The sequence below is a fragment of the Leuciscus leuciscus genome (genome assembly GCF_965113295.1).
Source record: "Leuciscus leuciscus genome assembly, chromosome: 10".
In the NCBI taxonomy this organism is placed as follows: Eukaryota; Metazoa; Chordata; class Actinopteri; order Cypriniformes; family Leuciscidae; genus Leuciscus; species Leuciscus leuciscus.
The window spans coordinates 43,206,845-43,226,749 of record NC_138734.1 but is presented as its reverse complement, the minus strand read 5'-3'; the positions used below and the strand labels follow the sequence as shown (position 1 = coordinate 43,226,749).

Genomic DNA, 19,905 nt, shown 5'->3' with positions numbered 1-19,905 from the left:
TCTAGCTTGGGGTTAAACACACAGGTAACATAAAATCAATTATATTGTATAATACTACCAGAGGACACAGAAGTATGAATATTGCACATGAAGCCAGTTTTGGCCAGAACTGAGCAAATAATAATTGATGGAGCTGTAATTAATATCAGATCATGTCTCATACGCACGAGTTAATGTCGGGAAGGTCATGTGACTCTTCATTTGCCTGATTTCAGACCATTCTTTCCGACGGACATGAAAATATCACTTGGTTTCGTTCGCATTATGAGGAAATGAAGTCAGTGATCGGGGAAACGCTTGCTTCAGGGTTTGATCTCTCGGTGTGTTTAATATAGATTGTATGATCCGGTTATGCTAGATTAAATCACATCTAACTGGAGATTTGATACGGAAAGTACTTTTAATTGAGGGATAATTGTAACCAGCATTCAGGAAACAAACAACTACATTTCCTCCATTCAAGCTCTTTTCATACGACAGAATATTACACTATTGTTCAGTAAAAAAAATAATTTTATACCGGTATATACTTTCATTCATCAAGGATGCATTAAACTGATCAAAAGTGGCAGTAAAGACATTTATAATGTTAGAAAAGGTTCTATTTGATAAATGCTGTTCTTTTGAACTTTCTGTTCATCACAGAATCATGAAAAATAAACTATCAAGCTGTCCTCAAAAATCTTTTTTTCATTGCAAATGTAACTATATTATCTTTATACTGTATAAAGTTGGATATGTAAGAACATCCAAATTGGTTCTCATACATGGAGTATACTCACGTAGGGCAATGTATGTTATATCAATGTATGTTATATTAATGTTATATAGGGCTGGGGGAATTAACGCGTTAATCTTTGCGATTAATTAGAGATGTTTAACGCGTAAAAAAACAAAAAAACGCAATTAATGCAGCACTTTTGTTTTTTTGCCTCGTTTTAATGATTTCCTGTTGCGGCTGCGATTGAAAAGGCCGAAAATATGCCGTCCCGCCCCTCCGTGTTCGGCGATCAGGCTTCATTCTCGCGCAGCTTTCATGAGCGGGTCTTTTCCGCTCCGTGTGTGCGCCGCCGCACTCTCCGTTCCGTGTGTGTGTGTGTGTGTGTGTGTGTGTGTGTGTGTCGGCGCGCTGCGCTCTCAGCTTAATGTTCTGCTCTGTCGTTAACGGCCGAAACGCTCCAGTCATGTACCGATCACACACTGGAAAAGCAAAGTCCGCTCAAATGACGTGAAATTTCTCAGTAGTAGACTTCTGTTTGCTGAGCTGGTATAGTCATGCTGGGCAACAATGGTAAAATGACCTGCTCTGATCACATGCTCTGGTAATAATAGCTTTGTAGGACTAATAATTAGTAAAAAAAAAAAAAAAAAAAAAAAAAAAAAAAATCTGTTAAATTGATAATGTTGATTGATTATTGAAAAGGAATAATATATTGATATTTAATATTATTTTAATATAGGGCTATTTTCTGTCCCTTTTTTTCCTGTGTTGTTTAATTTAATTAGGTGATTCTAAGTTTAAATATTGATGATTACAAGCTTGGGGGAAATGCAATTAATTGCAATTAATTACAGCAAATTGTGCAATTAATTAGTTAATTTTTTTTAATCGATTCCCAGCCCTAATGTTATATCAATGTACATTATATTGCAAATCACGACTGCTTTATTGTTTATATCAACCCTAACCCTATAAACATTTAATTCTTTAAACTGCCGGTTTGATTATTATGCCTGCCAACCTTTTTTAGATGCCTCTACCATTGTAGAGACTGTGCTGTTTGAGTGACTTAATGATACGGGAACTGGTGAGTGTCATTGTTTGTATCATACGGCGCTAATGTTAGCATTCTAGTGTATTGTATATGGACCTGTTAGCCGGCGCTGGCGCTGGCTGTACTTGTTTCATTGCACTGAATCAGACTATATATATTATGCCTATTTGTATTGAGTTTATCTGAACAATGCACTAATAATTAATTGGATTTAAATCTTGATATTGATGTTGAATCATTGGTCAACCATTATTTCATCCTGAAATGTATTTTGAAACTATTACTGATAATATTGTCTATTTATAAGAGTAACTCTTGTTGTTTGTTAAATTATTTATATTGCTATATGCAGTATTTAAACTGAATCATGTACATGATGATGAAATATGATGAAATTGTGACTAAGATAATATGATGACATTATGGTATTATGATTATGGTGATATAGTTGTGATGATTGGAAGCTGTTACTTATTGCTCGGTCCTGTTTTGTACAGGCCAGGTTCTGTGTACGGATGGCGAGCCACTAGGCCTGAAACTGAAGCTTTGGAGAGCACGGATCTGCCGGTGTGGTAGGAGGCGCTGCAGCTGCTCCCGTCACACACCTTCACACACATCACACACATCCTGACCTCATCGACTGTTCTCTCATGATTTATATATTTTTTCTTCAAACTCATTGGACTTGGATTTGTGTGGGTTGTGTGTAGTGAATTGTTGCGGCTTCAAGCACTGATTATTGAGTGAATTGTGAAACTGTTGTATATGCTCATTAACAACTTTGACCCTCAAACAGGCCTTTAAAGGCTCTCAGAAACTGAGGACCGGCCAAAATGTCCTCACTTTACTCTCTCTGTCCTCACTCCAATGGTCTAACACTCAAACTGGTCCTCACAAAGATAGTTGTACAAGTACACACACACACACACACACACACACACACACACACACACAGCGTCTCAGAATAACCTCGCTCGCCCAGAGGAGAGAGTCTGAGTGGGCTTGTGCTTTTCTTTGAACCGCTTCCATTCCTCCGGCATCCCAGACTCCTCTTCTGCAGAGGGATCGGGAATATCACGCCAGACTCAAACACACTGATCTCGGTCCAAGTCCAGCTCTCTGCGAATCAAAGACTTACGAGAGACTCACATGTGGGATCACCTCGACTGCTCTCTGACATTCACACACGCTGCTTTCAATCCCAGAGCTGCACTGAAAACATGCAACATGGACACAACAATAGTGTGTAAAAACGTCAATTTAGGAATTTTACCGTCTTATTTATTAGGCATCTCACTAGCGTTTGGAGCAGAGATATTCTTTCTTTTTAAAGCATGGATTCACAAACTTATTTAAACCTTTTTTTTAAGATTTACGAATTTCAATTTTATAGTAAAATTCCATCAAATTAAATTGAATAATCCATACATATCATTAATTATATGAATTAGGAATTGTAAATGAGTAAAAAATAATTAGAGCTTAAAACATTTTGTATTAATCTTAATGGAACAAGGGAATGGACCATTTAGTTTGTGATTCATATGCATAAATAAATTAAAAATGAATTTATGAATACGAATCACACAAATTAAATGGTCCATTCCCTCGCTCCATTAAGATTTATATTAAATGTTTTTTTTTTAGAGGATTTTTTTCCCTACCCATGAGTTTTTAATTTAATATTGCAATAATTTAACCACAAATTCAAATGTTCCTGGTTCTCTGATGACGGTTAATGGTCAAAATTACTTACTGTAATTATAACTACTTATATATAATGAGAAAAGACCCATTTTATTTGGACATTTTTAAGATTTCAATTGTGACATTTTTGAGATTTAATACATTTTTAGTAAGTGCTTTATTTTGACTTTTTATTTTGCAATTATTTATTTTAACTTTACATATTTATGATTTCATTATTTTATGAATATATATATTTACATTTATATGATTTAAATAATTTTAGTAAGTGTTTTTATTTTTTATTTATTTAAATATTTATGAAATGTGTTTTTAGTAAGTGTTTTATTTTGATTGTTTTTATTTTAACAGGTAAACAAATTACTTACTGTAATTATAACTAGGCCTACTTGTATAATGAAAAAAGACCCATTTTATTTGGACATTTTTAATATTTTAAGTGTTACATTTTTGAATTTTAATACATTTTTAGTAAGTGCTTTATTTTGATTATTACAATTATTTATTTAACTTTACATATTTATGATTTAATAATTATTTTATGAATATTACGTTTTACATTTATATAACAAATTACTACTATAATTATAACTACTTATATATAATGAAAAGACCCATTTTACATTGACATTTTTAAGATTTTTAAATTTCAGCAAGTGTTTTATTTTGAATGTTATTTTAAAATTATTTTAACTTTACATATTAGGATTTTATTTTTTATATATTTTTTCATTTGACATTTATATGATTAAATTATTTTTTAGTAAGTGTTCTTATTTTAAAACAATTTAAGTTTAATTTATTAGCCTTATTTGTAATGTTTTTGCCCCATCATCAGCATCGAGTAATGTCGACGCACCATGAGGACTGCTATCCCATCATGCTCTGGTGTTTCGGGGAAGGTGGATTACCCCCCCCACACCCCCCCCCCCACACACACACACACACACACAGAGTCGTCGCATTACACAGTCTCACCATCTGTGTCTCCTCTTAAATGAACAATCACACAGACGCTTTCACACGCGGTCCTGTGCGCTCCTCAACATCGGGACGGTTCCGCCCAGGTTTAATAAACGTGCTCTAAGAACACACAACAGAAGTCAAACACAGGTGTGACGATGCATAATACATTCAGCCTGAACATGTGTAACGACTCCTTTTGCTGACCCAGAAATTAATATTGCATCCGTATTTCACAGAAATGCTCGTAAATCCCTCATGTGCTTCTAAACTTGCATGATCTTCTTCCCCAGAGACGTGTTTAAGACTGAATCGATGAAGCTGAATGGCGATGCATGCTGAGTTTACACTTTAAAAACAGAGTTGCATGCTCCATATCTTCTCATATGATAACTGGGTGTAAAATATATAATGCTTTAGTCTATAGCTACAAACAAAAGGCTCAATGACAAACACCGTCACTCAATCCCATGATGCATTGCCGTCGGCACCCACACCAAGGGCAAGCGCTCGTCTTCATCACACTAAGACGTACATGTGCTTAAAAATGAAACCAAATGCCGGGAACGAGGCAGATGGTGCAGAGGATCAGGCCGGATAATCTAATCTCAGTTCAGTAAATCCTAATCAAATGCCGTGTTTGTGGCCGGTTAGAGTGACATTTCCCATCGGTAACCCGGGACAGCTGTTTGTTATCGCCCGGATTTGCATCTTTAGGACAAGCCGTGCTGTCCTTCACTCAAATTTCATCTGGATTTCTCCCCGGTCAGTCTTAGTTTCTGCTGAAGGGATTCAGAGATAAACCCAAACGTTTCAGCTGATTATGCAACTAAATCTCCACAGGATAATTAAAGCAAAACAGTGTTTCTGTGTCATGCACACACCTGTCAATCAAACTCCAAACTTTTACTCATCAAGGACGCATTAAACTGATTAAAAGCGACAGTGTAAAGACACTTATAATGTTACAAAAGATTCGATTTCAAATAAATGCGGTTCTTTTGAACTTTCTATTCATCAAAGAATTCGGAAAAATATGAACCGTTTTCAACACTGATAATAATCATAAATGTTTCTTGAGCAGCAAATCATCATATTAGAGTGATTTGTGAAGGATCATGTGACACTGAAGACTGGAGTAATGATGCTGAAAATTCAGCTTTGATCACAGGAATAAATTACACTTTACTATATATTCACATAGAAAACACTAATATTAAATTCTAATGTCTAAATTTTTACTGTATTTTTGATCAAATAAATCTGAGTCTTCTCTTTCAAATTCATCATCCTCTCTCTCTCTCTCTCTCTCTCTCTCTCACTCTCATCCTCTCTCTCTCACTCTCTCTCTCTCTCTCTCACTCTCATCCTCTCTCTCTCATCCCTCTCTCTCTCTCTCATCCCTCTCTCTCTCTCTCTCTCTCTCTCTCTCTCTCTCTCTCTCTCACTCTCACTCTCATCCTCTCTCTCTCTCACTCACTCTCATCCCTCTCTCTCTCTCTTGCTCTCACTCTCTCATCCCTCTCTCTCTCTCTCTCTCACTCACTCACTCACTCACTCTCATCCCTCTCTCTCGCTCTCTCTCTCTCATCCTCTCTCTCTCTCTCACTCTCATTCTCTCTCTCTCACTCTGTCTCTCTCTCTCTCTCTCTCACTCACTCTCTCTCTCTCTCTCTCTCTCTGTTCAGGCACTGCAAAATTAGTAATCTGGAAAACAAGGAAAAATAAGCTTCTAGGGCAGGATGCAGTAAGTGTGGTTCCTATGTTTTTGGGGCTTGTGGCAGCTAGACTAAAAGTAGAGTTTGCCTACTATAAGTTGGTGGACTGTTTACCAAAGTTTGTAGAAATCTGGTGTGTTAATGAGGTATTGTGTACTTTATGTGAGAGAAATGAATTGGCGTTGACTTTTTAAATATACATGTTTAAAAAAAAAATTGTTGGATGAAGTGTGATTAATTTGATTAAATTGTTATAATAAAGGTGTATTTAAATTCTCTCTCTCTCTCTCTCTCTCTCTCTCAGTAAATACAGTGGGGCTCACGCTGTAATTAGCGGCTCCGGGGCACGTCTTCGTTTCACAGGAACTTAAATCACCCTTAAATATGTGCTTTAAAGGCCATTTTAACAAGACGTCTTTATGTTCACACAAACTGCAATTAAAGTAAATGAGGGATGGAGATTTAACGAGAGGTTATTGAACACACTGGCGCTAGCGTCTAAGATGACACGTGGACGAATTAATTGGAATAACGATTGAAAACGGAGCCAAGGTGCCGTCTAAGAATAACCTGATGATGCACTCGGAAATACGTACGGAAACGCAGTCTGACTTTAAAAGTCAAGATGAAACATTTTTCACAATCACATTTTACTTGTAATGTCTTTCTGAATGAAACAAGATATTTAACGTGAAAAAAGCAGCGCAGGAACTGATTGGATCCAGAGTGAGTCATGTGGTTGAAGGGGAGGGGCTTAAAAGTAGGAGGGATTAGTGATGTCACACGAAATGGAACGTCATTCAACAAGTCGTCTTTTCTGTTCTAAATTTAAAATAGTTTACTTTGAACATTTCCTGCTTCTTGTTACCTAGCAACCAAATTTAAATCGCAAAATTGAAAAATATATATTTTTTTACATTCACAATCATAATTTAATCTTTACCCTTTTCCATAAAAGTCCCATCCTGCATCAATTCACAATCACTGTTGTTATTGTTAACTAAAACTATTAAAATGTATTGTTATTCATTATTGTTTTCGGTAATTGAAATAAGGCTGAAATAAAACATAAAAAACTAACTAACTGATAAACGTTTAACTTCAGTAACATTTTGCAATAATGTTTCATTAGTTAATGCACTCACTCATTTACTATATTTATTAATCTTTGTAAATGTTGTTTAATAAAATACAACTGTTTAATGTTAGTTCATGTTCAGGTCCACTGAATAATATTAAAAGATACAACTTATGATTTGAATAATGTTTTAGTACATTTTGAAATGAACATGAACTAAGATTAATAAATGGTTCAGAAGTAATTTTCCATTGTTGCTAAAGTTAAAAACCTTGTTTTAAAATGTTACCAAAAACTAAAACTTGAAAATAAAAATGAATTAAAGCTATATATAGATCAATACATAGCTTTATATAACTTTATCATATCAAAATAACAAAAGCATTATTAGTTATTAAAAAAGTAAAGTGAAAATATATAATAAAAGCTAGTAGTATATACTGTAAATAATAAAATAATAACACTGTTCTGTTTCAGTCACAGATGTGTCAAATTATGGAAGTTTATCCAGTATTTTGTTTCTGGGATTTAAACATTTTTTAATGGTAAATTTAATTATAAATTACAAATAAGATTAATTATAAATAATTAAACGTATAAATGATAATGATAATACACATACACCCACATACATATATACAGTATATATATATATATATATATATATATATATATATATATATAAATAATTAGGTATTTTATTACCAAATTATTTGTTTGTATCATATTTTCTATATTTGAGAAGGTAGAAATAAGTTTGCACATAATTTTAACAATATCATGACAAACTACTGTGTAATTTAAAGCCTGTATATGAGTGTGTGTGTGTGTGTGTGTGTGTGTGTCCTGAATTCCCTCATTAGTGCTAACTCTGCAGAGCTACGGCTGAAGCTTTAGAACCGAAACTCAAGCGAATCTCTGGTTTTGTTTCCCCTGTTGACGCTCACAGAGACTGGCCGAGAAGCACCAGCAGGCATCATTAATGTGACTGAATCCCTGATCGATGAGATCTGTGCACACACACACACACACTCAGAGAAATGAGAATCTCAGAAGCCGCATTAGCCTGAAGCCTCAGTAAATATGATCACAGGAGGTCATCTCTAACGCTCATCATAACGCCGCTCCACAGCTAATACTAACACTTCTTCATTATTTGCCATTATTATTGTGTCCTTATTAAATCAGCATTAACCTACATTAAATGACTGTGTTAAATATTGGCAAGATTTGAGAAAGTACATATCAGCCCAAAACAATGATGACCAAATACTTACTGGACCAATAATCTATGAAAAATTAAAGATTAAAGGGCCATTTAACCCTGGGTCATACTTAACCCGGGGTAAACAGAAATGTTCCTGTTTTATGTTCATGTTTCAAACTGCTCATATTTACCCAGGGTTATCAATTAATCCACACTGTACATTCCTAAGCCTTGGGTCTTATTTGCATATTTGCAGCGTCAGTGTCATTGATTGGATGACTGTTTTATTATATATCGCTGACTGTACTGTTACAGTTATACTGAATAGACTATAAAGGTAAGATTGAAATCTGTTCTTCACCCCAATTGTCGTGCTTTGTGTCATCATTTGACATTTGTTCCCTCAAACGTTACAACGGCTGTTTATATACAACACGCCGTGTTTCTGTGACTGTCCAAATCATGCGAATATGAGCCACGCGATTGGCTGTCGGTTGCGAAGTTGTAACATTGTAACACGCATCGTTTCACACGCAAATATTCTTTACCATGGGTTAAAAGCGGGGTTTAGAACAACTATAACCTAGGGTTAAAGGGTTAGTTTACCTAAAAATGTAAGTTCTGTCAGTAATTACTCTCCCTCATGTTGTTCAACCCCGTAAGACCTTCGTTAATCTTCAGAACACAAATCAAGATATTTTTTATTAAATCTGAGAGCTGTCTCACTCCTTCATAGGCTTCTCTGTTACTGAAACTTGCCGGCCCAGAAAGTTAGTAAAGACATCGTTAAAATAGTCCAAGTGACTACAGTGGCTCAACCTTAAGTTTATCAAGCGACGAGAATACTTTTTGTGCGCAAAAAACAAACAAAATAATGACTTTATTCAACTCTTCATGTTCTTCTGTGTTCCTCTGAGTGAGTTCACGTAGTGTAACAGCGCAGCGCTTCTGGGTTGTACGTCAGAACGGAGGCTCACTATTGGCCAGTATCACACACATGACCAGCGTCGGCCACTTTAACAAACTAAGTTAGCCATTGAAACCGCACATCACAGGTGTGTGTGTATGTGTGTGTGTGTGTGTGTGTGTGTGTGTGTGTGTGTGTGTGTGTGTGTGATTATCAGCATGCGTTGTTTGAAAAGTGGATGTGCTGCTTCTACCCAAGTTGGTGTTGTTGATGGTTATAAAACCAAAGGAGAAAGATTGTAATCATTGAGTTTGGAGTAAACCACAGCTGGGAAAAGCCACAATGTGTTCATCAACTTTGAGACGCTACTGGTCGAACAGAGACTCAATTCTTTAGTGACTACAGATGTTGTGTATGTTTGCAAGTTGTGTGTTGATGTTAGCGGTTTTAGCATCTAACATGCTAACTGGCCATGTGCATGTGATTTTACATTGCTGTTGAGTTGCTTTGCTCCATGCACCGTCTGAAGTCGACTGAAGCCTTTTGTCAAGTTTGGGCAGACATTGAGGCAAAGAAACCCTGATAACTTGACATGCACTGATGCATCGTTCGTAATAAAATCAGGAATACAAATTTAGAAGATAAACATGGACCATTTTTACACCACGATGACTTTAAGTGTCAAAACAGGGGTTGCACATCACCTTAGTCTCGAAAAACGAAGAGTTCTGGTTTGTTATCTTGATGATTTTGAACCTCTGACTCGAGTACAACAGCTCGACAAGAGCATCACAACAGCACAAGCCAGATGTGTGGATGACATGCCTCAGTTCAGAGATATCTAAAGGTGCATTGTGTAATATTTAGGAGGATCTGTGGACAAATGCCATATCATAAACATAACTATGTTTGCAGTCGTGTATAAAGACCTTACTCAATGAACCGTTCTGTTTTTATTAGCTTAGAATGAGCCGTTTCTCTCTACACACACCGCGGGTTACATCGACATGTTTCTACGGTGGCCCTGAGCGGACAAACACGTTTCCTCACTAAAGTCAGTGGATAAAACACTGACACAATGATGAACAGGTGACAATAATATTCACAATAACATATCGCTTTACTGAATAATTAAGCAAACCTAATTTCTTAATTTATCTTTGTAAAGAAAGTTCATTGTTTAACTGGCTACTCTCTGCTGTCTCAGACGACGACATCACTTCCTGTCGGCCACCGTAACTTCTGTTGGGTGCAGTTCGCAACCTCTCCACTAGATGTCGCTAAAAATCACACACACTGCACCTTTAAAGGCTCATGAACAAGTCTGGTTTCTCCTGAAGAGCAGCAGCTCTGATACCCCTTTTCCACCAACAAGAACCGGGTGCTGGTTCAGAGCTAGAGCTATTGCCAGTTCGGAGTTGGTTCGACTGACGAGCTTACTAAGAACCGGTTTGCGTTTCCACCGGCCAGAGAGCCACAACAGAGCTATATCTTACGTCACTGCATACGTATCACGTTGCCCAGCAACGCTAGTACGGCAGCGCCAAACACAAACACACCAGACTTGTTCGAGATGCATCGGCTTCTCGCAGAACGATCAGCACATGAAATCAAAGCGATCAAAAAGCACAAGGAGTCGTATGATCTCCAAACACTCCCGCAGCTCTGATCGGTCCACGCTGCTCCGATGCATCTCGAACAAGGCATCAACAATAATAGACGTTGCGTTACTATGGATGCTCATGGGTTTGCGAAAATAAATCGGCATCCAAACACGGCGAATCCAACGCGTTCGTGCAGCTCGCCGTAACTTACATAGACGGATATTATAATCGAGCTGCTATTAGCTCGACTAGCTGCTATTTAAAAATGGCGGTCACAAGTTTCTCTTCAGTCTTGTTGGCCACGGTAACCCCGCCCCCAGCCTCTGACGCAAGCGGTTCTTTCTTGGCTCCGTTCTAGACCCTGCAATGATTTGGTGCTACTTAAGAACCAGTTTTACTGGTTCGGAGCTGGTGCTTTGGCGGTGGAAAAACAAAGAACCGATTTGAAACTAGGCTCTGGCTCCGAACCAGCACCAGTTCTGCCTTGGTGGAAAAGGGGTATGAGTGACATCGCACCGACATCAGAGCGCTTTATAATCAGGTATTGAGGAGATGTCGATCTGATCATGTTCTGGTCGAAACTTTCAGCCAAAATTTTGGGGCACTTTATTCGGCTTACATAAAAAGTGAAACTCATGCATAAGCAATCCTATTATAAAAGTTATATAATAAATCTAATTATAAAACTGCTGGATGCAATTGGAGGGGCATCTCTCAGCGAGAAGAGTTTTATCTGTGGCCCAATGCATGAAGGACAGAAATCAAGTGGGAGGGAATCTCATGTGGGGACAGATATTTCTCTCTCTCTCTCTCTCTCTCTCTCTCTCTCTCGCTCTCTCTCGTCTTTCATCAGAAAAAAACATTGAAAATGAATGCAGCATGCACTCAGTTTCAGAGAGGAATAGATTTGAGGCTGGGAAGTCTCACATCATCTGAGTATTTTTAGAAGCATTTGAGGTGAGAATGAATTTACTCGAATGCAAAGGGATTTTTTTTTTCTCTCAAACTATGGAGTCTTGAAGTCATTATGAAATCAAACGATTCATCAGTGCATGTTGTTCTAAAGAAACAAAGTCTCTTATTGCGATATAACTATGTTATTTAATTGATAAATACATAAGAGATTCATAAATAAATAAATAAGTACTCACCTACTGTAGGTTAAACATGCTATTAGCTAATGCTAATTGAATCTATTTTCTTTTCGATGGCTGTCGCAAACCTTCATTGCAAAACATCAGTGATACTAAAAATACAGAGGGGATTCTGGGTAAAGCAATTTTATTTATTCCACAGTTTCATCTAACCCAGAAAGTTTAATATCTCACAATGAAAACTGTCTGCAATCACAGACTCATATCAAAAGCACATCAGGGCATAACGCTTCCTAAAAGTCACACATTTCCACATTACAGCGAGCCTGAAAGTTAAAAGAGTTTTGAAATAAAAAATTCATCTGGTTCTGTGTGAGATTCCATCAGGGACCCCGACACGAGAATAAGAGGAAACTGACTCGGTATCAAGCAGGAAAGACACAGAGGATCATGTTGAAACCGTGCACTGCAAAATAGTGCAAATACTGAGTGAAACATGAAATTTTTAATAATATAATTTAAAAATATATATATATTGTTTACTATAACAATAAGGTCCCATTAATTTAGTTAGTTAATGCATTTACTAAAATTAACCAACAATGATCAACACATGTTTTGGTGTTTATTCTTCTTTGTTAATGTCAGTTAATAAAAATATAGCTGTTAATTTATGGTCCATTAAATAATGTTAACTATTTTTTAATAATGTATTAGTAAATGCTGAAATTAAAATGAACAAAGATTAATTCAAGGATTAAAACGTTTTAGAATCGTTTATCATTGTTAATTCATGTTCATAAAGGGTTCCATCACGTGCTTCATATAGTATGTAGAACCATAAAGGGTTCCGTCAGGCGCTTCATATGTAGAACCTTAAAGGGTTCCGTCAGGCGTTTTTATACGTAGAACCTTAAAGGGTTCTGTCAGGCACTTCATATGTAGAACCATAAAGGGGTTCCATCAGGCACTTCATATGTAGAACCTTAAAGGGTTCCATCAGGCGTTTTTATACGCAGAACCTTAAAGGGTTTCGTTAGGCGTTTTTATACGTAGAACCATAAAGGGTTCCGTCAGGCGTTTTTATACGCAGAACCTTAAAGGGTTTCGTTAGGCGTTTTTATACGTAGAACCGTAAAGGGTTTCGTTAGGCGCTTCATACGTAGAACTTTAAAGGGTTCCTTCAGGCGCTTCATATGTAGAACCTTAAAGGGTTCTGTCAGGTGCTTCATACATAGAACCTTAAAGGGTTCCTTCAGGCGCTTCATAGGGTTCCATCAGGCACTTCATATGTAGAACCTTAAAGGGTTCCATCAGGCGTTTTTATACGCAGAACCTTAAAGGGTTTCATTAGACGCTTCATACGTAGAACCTTAAAGGGTTCTGTCATGCAATTCATATCTAGAACCTTAAAGAGTTCCATCAGGCACTTCATATGTAGAACCTTAAAGGGTTCCGTCAGGTGCTTCATACGTAGAACCTTAAAGGGTTTCGTTAGACGTTTCATACGTAGAACCTTAAAGGGTTCCGTCAGGTGCTTCATACGTAGAACCTTAAAGGGTTTCGTTAGACGTTTCATACGTAGAACCTTAAAGGGTTCCGTCATGCAATTCATATGTAGAACCTTAAAGGGTTCCATCAGGCACTTCATATGTAGAAGCTTAAAGGGTTCCGGTCAGGTGCTTCATACGTAGAACCTTAAAGGGTTCCGTCAGGCGCTTCATACGCAGAACCTTAAAGGGTTTCGTTAGACGCTTCATACGTAGAACCTTAAAGGGTTCCGTCATGCAATTCATATGTAGAACCTTAAAGGGTTCCGTCAGGCGCTTCATACGTAGAACCTTAAAGGGTTCCGTCATGCAATTCATATGTAGAACCTTAAAGGGTTCCATCAGGCACTTCATATGTAGAACCTTAAACTAAATCCATTAAATGATAAGATGACAGAACTCCTTTAAGGTTCTACATATGAAGCACCTGATGGAACCCTTTAAGGTTCTACATATGAAGCGCCTGACGGAACCCTTTAAATTAATTATTTAAATTACTTTTTTTTATTAAACAGCTCGTAAACATACTTTATCACTATAACATTTGAAATAACCCATTAAACAAGACATTTCTCCTTATATAGAACCTTTTTGACATAAAAGGTTCTTTAAAGCAGGGCTCAGTAGTTTCGGGATTTCTTCGCTGTATTCTCGCTTTTTGCTCGCAGGTTTCTCTCTAGAGCTCCCCCCACAGCTTCGGAATAGATATTTGACAACACTGTTGTAAAAACTCATTGGCGATTCTCAGACACCAGAGGCTATAGATCAACGACATCAAAGCAGATGGGACATTCTTTAAAACGTCTTCTTCATTCGGGTTCGAACAGCGTGAGGATGCGCAATAATGACAGCATTTTAGCAGATTTCTTTTGGCCGTAAAGCAATTGTTCACATCGCGAGACCTGATATCACGCGAGACTTCCTGACGCAGCGGCCGGCGGCCCGCCGGCTCAAAGTTGCAAGTGCGTATTTTCCGCTCACGGGCACCAGGGGGGTGCGAAACGACCACCATTCAACCCGAAATAAGTAATATAACCATTTCAATGACTCCGAAGCTGTTCAGTTAAGGTAAAAAAGTTACTTAGAGCACTTTTAAAAAAATGGAATCAAGAAGAAGAATAGAACCCAATTGAACCTTTTTCTAAGAGGGACCCATAAAGTTCTCTTTTTGGCAGCATAATAACTTTCGGGACAGCTGAAGACGTTCAGGATGATGGGAAAATAGAGCAGCGCAAATGATGACTTCTGTCTTTTTCTGCCCTGTGAATATATTCACAGTCATCATTTGCGCAGCTCGACTTTCCCATCAGCCCCTCTTATATCACACTACATATACAGCCGTGGCCCGTTATCTTCCCTCTGTGATGCAGCTCATATCAGGCGCTTTGAAGACACAGCCAGTGGCCATCGCAAGAGAGTCGTAATGAAATCTTCAAACTGATGCTAATTGCAGCAGTATCTGGAGTCTTCGCGAGGGTTGGAGAGAAACGAGGGAGAGAGAGAGAGGGAGAGGGAGAGGGAGAGGGAGGGAGAGAGAGAGAGGGAGAGAGAGAGAGAGAGAGAGAGAGAGAGAGAGAGAGAGAGAGAGAGAGAGCGAGAGAGAGAGAGAGAGAGAGAGAGAGAGAGAGAAAGAGATTGCAGAACAATGAGTACCAAGGGATCATCAGGGACAAACGCCACCGCAGCGAGAAAAACCAGAACACAAATAACAGCAAACTTCATCTTTAGCATATTTATAACGCAAACCCACACATCTGTGCGTGATTATTCTTGTGCGGATTTAATTAAATCAATTAAGAGTCACGGTCGTGCTGATACACGAGGGGCGGCCGGTCTTGACTAATACACGTTATTAATTCAGACAATAAGGTCATGCCTTCGCATTTAATAAAGGCAAACTTGGAGAATTCACTCAGAGAGGAGCAGGGAATTGTGGGATAGATTTCAACGGCGTCTTTCATCCCGTATTCTCAGTTCCCCTGTCACCTGTGCTGCCTATTTATAAATTGTAACCATAACAACAGCCGTATCGCTTTACAAAATATCAGAGAATCCCTGTCAGAGAGCAGGACGCTTTGCCTCGGAAAGATGTTTACAACGTCTTCATCTCCATCTTAAAGGCAGAAATCATTAGATGAACAGAGGAAGAACAAAATAAATCAGGAACATGTGACACTTTTACTTAATTTAGAGAACTCCCATGAAATCAAACCCAAAAGAGGAGTGAAACCTTCAGAGATGCTGAGACGAGGAAGATAAAGAGGCACAGACGCATCTGACAATAAAACGAGTGGCTCTTTGTTTCAGTTTCTAAACTTAAAAAAGCCTCAGATGAAGTACCTGACAACATCCAAGACGCATTCGAACCGGATTACATGAAACGAAACCTTGCCACAAAAGGCAAGACCCTAAAAATGAAGAATTATGACAGTGAACACATTTGCATACACATGAAAACTGATTAATATTGGAATTTGGTTATATTCCAAAACAAATGCATTCAACTGACTGTAATAACCAACAAAAACATGTATACCTTTAATTTAACGTGCACTAACTAATGTTACCATAAAATACCTGTTATGGAGACAATTTAACATTCCAAAATGTATGAAGATTTGTAACTATTTGTATGTGTTTCAGTCTGTCAAAACGCATAAAATAATGCCTTTTTGCCATGTTCAATTAATGACAGTTTAAATAAGACTATAATCATAATTACAAATTGATCAAAAATATAAATGAAAAAAATGCATCACTCACACACACACACACACACACACACACACACACACACACACACACACACACACACACACACACACACACACACACACACACACACACACACACACACACACACACACACACACACACACACACACACACACACACACACACACACACAGTATATAATGATGATATATAGTGATGGCTCTTTGCTGGAACGATCCAGCTTTGATTATAGACATAGGCCCCATTTACACGTACATGATTTTGGAAAACTTCGTTTGCACGTAAACTGAGTTTTAGGCGACGTCACTGTATATGTGACAGAACTTGCACCTGCGTCAAAAGTCAAAAGTAATCTAAAGTTACATTTAACAGGAGCTCTACCTCCTGGTCAGTCCATACGAATGATGATCCTGACACCATCTTTGTTCAAAAGAGAAATTGCTATGGCTATTTTCGGGATTCTGATTGGCTAACGTGGGCTTGCTCTTCTCGTTACACTGCCACCTACAGGTTTGGCATGCTCTTGACGGCAAATATACACAGGTTCGTGTAAACCAACACTTTTCTGAAAGCTGACAGGTGTGCACGATGTTATTTTTGAAAACGGAGAGGGTGAAATGTCCATTTATGAAAATAGCCGTCCACATGTAAACGTAGCCTTAATGTTCTGTATTTTCATCTCTTTATCAGTACCAGGTGTTGGACTTATCTTCCAGTTCACGTTTTGATTAGTAAGTTCAGCGAGGGAAGCAGAGGCGGTTTCTTTTCACCATCGGGAGTTACATAAGATCTGCTCATGAGAACAGGTGCAGTCGGGCTGTTTCTGATTCCTCAGCTGCTCTACCTGTTCACTCTTTCTTTTCTTTCCATTAATATGCATTTTTATAAATATCTTTGGTGAATGTGAACCATTTTTAATTTTTTTTTTGCTGGTTGTTTAAGTGCTTCCAATACTGGAATCAATGAAGGCGTATTCAATCTATACCCTTAAAAATTAAATGATTTGGTTATGGGCCTTAACACTCACTGAGTCCGATCGACTCGGGTATTAGACACAATGTTAAACAGACCCGGGACCAGAAGTAATAGATTGGGACCATTTAAAATATAGACCGAACCCGTACGGGTCCCGGGTCGGATCCTGGGTCATCGGGTGCTCCGTGTTGACCTCTACTCTGAGCTGCTGTGAGTGAGTGGAGGCGGGGCTCATTTGCATATTCATAGAACCACGCATACTAAATGAGGCAAGGGTGTTGAGTTACATTCATGCTATTTTAAGGAATGAAGAATTTCTTTCAAGGAAAAAAAGGTTTAAATATGTCATTTTGGTGATCAAAGATGAGTTTTAAGGGATCAAATGATTGACTACAGGAGGACTTTCAATATCAAAAACAAAATATTTCAAACATATGCTATTTTTATGCTTTAGAACAGTCAAAAAAGTGACATACAGCACCTTTCAACACTTTTCTTTTATGTTCCCCAGAAACTCATACAGGAGGGAAGAACAAAAAAGGTGAGCAAATGACAGAATCTTAACGTTTGGGTAAACTATCCCTTTAATGTGAGGATAATGTGCATGCAAATGTGGTCACCCATAAATAATTCATAAACTCTTATTCCAAATTCCCTAGTTTCTCTCAAAGAGACAGTTCTTCCTTAACAAAGTCCTCACAAACAGGGAGGATCGAACTCATCGAAGGCCAAGTGAAGGAAATAGAGTGAGAAGAATTTACTTTGCTTGTGCAACGGCAGGTAATGGAAAGAGCGAGCGTGAAAGTGGACCGCTGTCATACGGAGCTAACAAGCGCTTAGCTGACAATGGGTTAAAGCCAAAGGTTTGACGTCTCTCAACTTTCTCGGCCCACAGATACTTTAGTTGGACTAATTGCTCTCCGAGGGACCAATCCTGCGGTCAGACCCCGCTGAACACGGCACAGTGCATGCTGGGTAACTTCCACCTCTCCAAAACACGCATCCATACCAGAAATATTCACAGTTTTGGGCTAAATACTCTCGCGCTCCTCGTGATCACAGCGGCTGAGCTCATTCTTAATCCTGTTATTTTCCAGGAGAGATGAAAAACGATGTCTCGAGTCTCACGACACAAATTAAATCTCATAATCCCAAATATTTCAAACACCCTGGATTAAAGGGAGATGAAGAACTACAAAACATGTCAAACCAAATGAAAATCGCATTTAAAATATGGCAAAACGAAAGTAGATTTTTTACATTTTACGCATGAAATGTGAGGGGATGCTTCACCATGTTAGATCGGATCTCCAGACTCTTTACAAGATCCCATCGGAAGTACTGTCGGGCATTCAGAACTGCAAGTCTTGTCTGATACCCGAACTGTATTAACTAAAAGTCTTCTATTAGCCTGAGAGGTTGACAGAGGTGATTTATAGATTAATCTTCATCTGAATTTCATCCCTACTTTGTAAGTACTTCATCCTGTGCCAAATCTGATCTACAAATCCAACAAGTGTTATTATATCAAAGCAAAAGCAATGGAAAATTACTTATTTTCCTCATATTCTCCATTGTTGCGGCTCCTCTCTTCCCAGTCTGTCAGTAACGCTCTGTTTACTTCCTGTCTCTATGAAGCCCCTCCTTCTGAAAAGCACACTGTGCTCTGATTGGTCGGCTGGAGCAGTGTGTTGTGATTGGTCGAGTGCTTCGAGCGTGTTTGGGAAATGTCCCGCCCCTTTCCATAACCACCAGTTTAACACACTACTAACTAACTCAACCAGGCCCGCCCCTTTATTCTGTGCATTAATTATTTAAATGAGGAATATTGTGACGTGTTCGTTCCCGGAAGAAACTCAAGACTACAATGGAGGCGTTTCAGGGAGTTCAGAGACACTAATATAGAGAATAACTGGAGCTTTGCAGAGATTTTCATGCTCAAACAGCAACATTACACACTGAAGAAAGATAAACATATGATTAAATGTTTATAAATGAATAAGAAACTAACAGATTTATGGTTGCCCTCTCTTAAAGAAACATATTTTGCTGCTGAGAATCCCATGATCCTTCAACCAATGCTAAGTGTTTGAAACCTCTGTTTCGCCACACCGACTGCAAATCTGCGTGAACTTTGACCCGCTGTCATCTGTAAACTTTCAGTTCTTCATGGTTTCAAACCTCATGACACAGCAAACACACCATCGCCTCGGCGTGAAGAAAGCCTCCACTTCATTCCTCTCACCTTTGAATATCTTCATCATCCGCTGCCCGGGGACAAGGCTAAGTTTGAGTTTCATTTTTACCACGTTCATTATTTGCTCTTGAAAATGTCCGCAGGACACAAGGAACAAAAAAACAGTCCTCGGGGAACAAAGGCAAACTTCAGAACAACACATGAAGTTAAGAGAGACATTCGTCAGCCTGCGGCTATAGAGAGGAAGCATGAATCATAAATCGGAGAAAGCTAGTCTTCTAGTTTCTGTTCCTAACGCTCACGTTTCTCCAACTTTAGCGCGCCGTGACCGAATACAAATGCAGCATCTGTACCACCACCTGCAAAACCACTAGAACAACATTAGAACGGTTGC

At 38.2% G+C, this 19,905-nt stretch overlaps 1 protein-coding gene and 1 long non-coding RNA gene across 2 annotated transcripts in view; both read right to left on the bottom strand.

Annotated features, from left to right (window-relative positions):
* The window catches only part of LOC309507942 (xaa-Pro dipeptidase-like), an 83,927-nt gene that overhangs the window by 12,266 nt on the left and 51,756 nt on the right, over positions 1–19,905 (bottom strand).
* On the bottom strand, positions 10,400–16,574 carry LOC309507946. The gene is made up of 3 exons (XR_014209303.1): positions 16,463–16,574; positions 11,469–16,361; positions 10,400–10,714 (listed from the first exon to the last, which is right to left on the bottom strand). It is a non-coding gene; the product is annotated as an uncharacterized lncRNA (long non-coding RNA).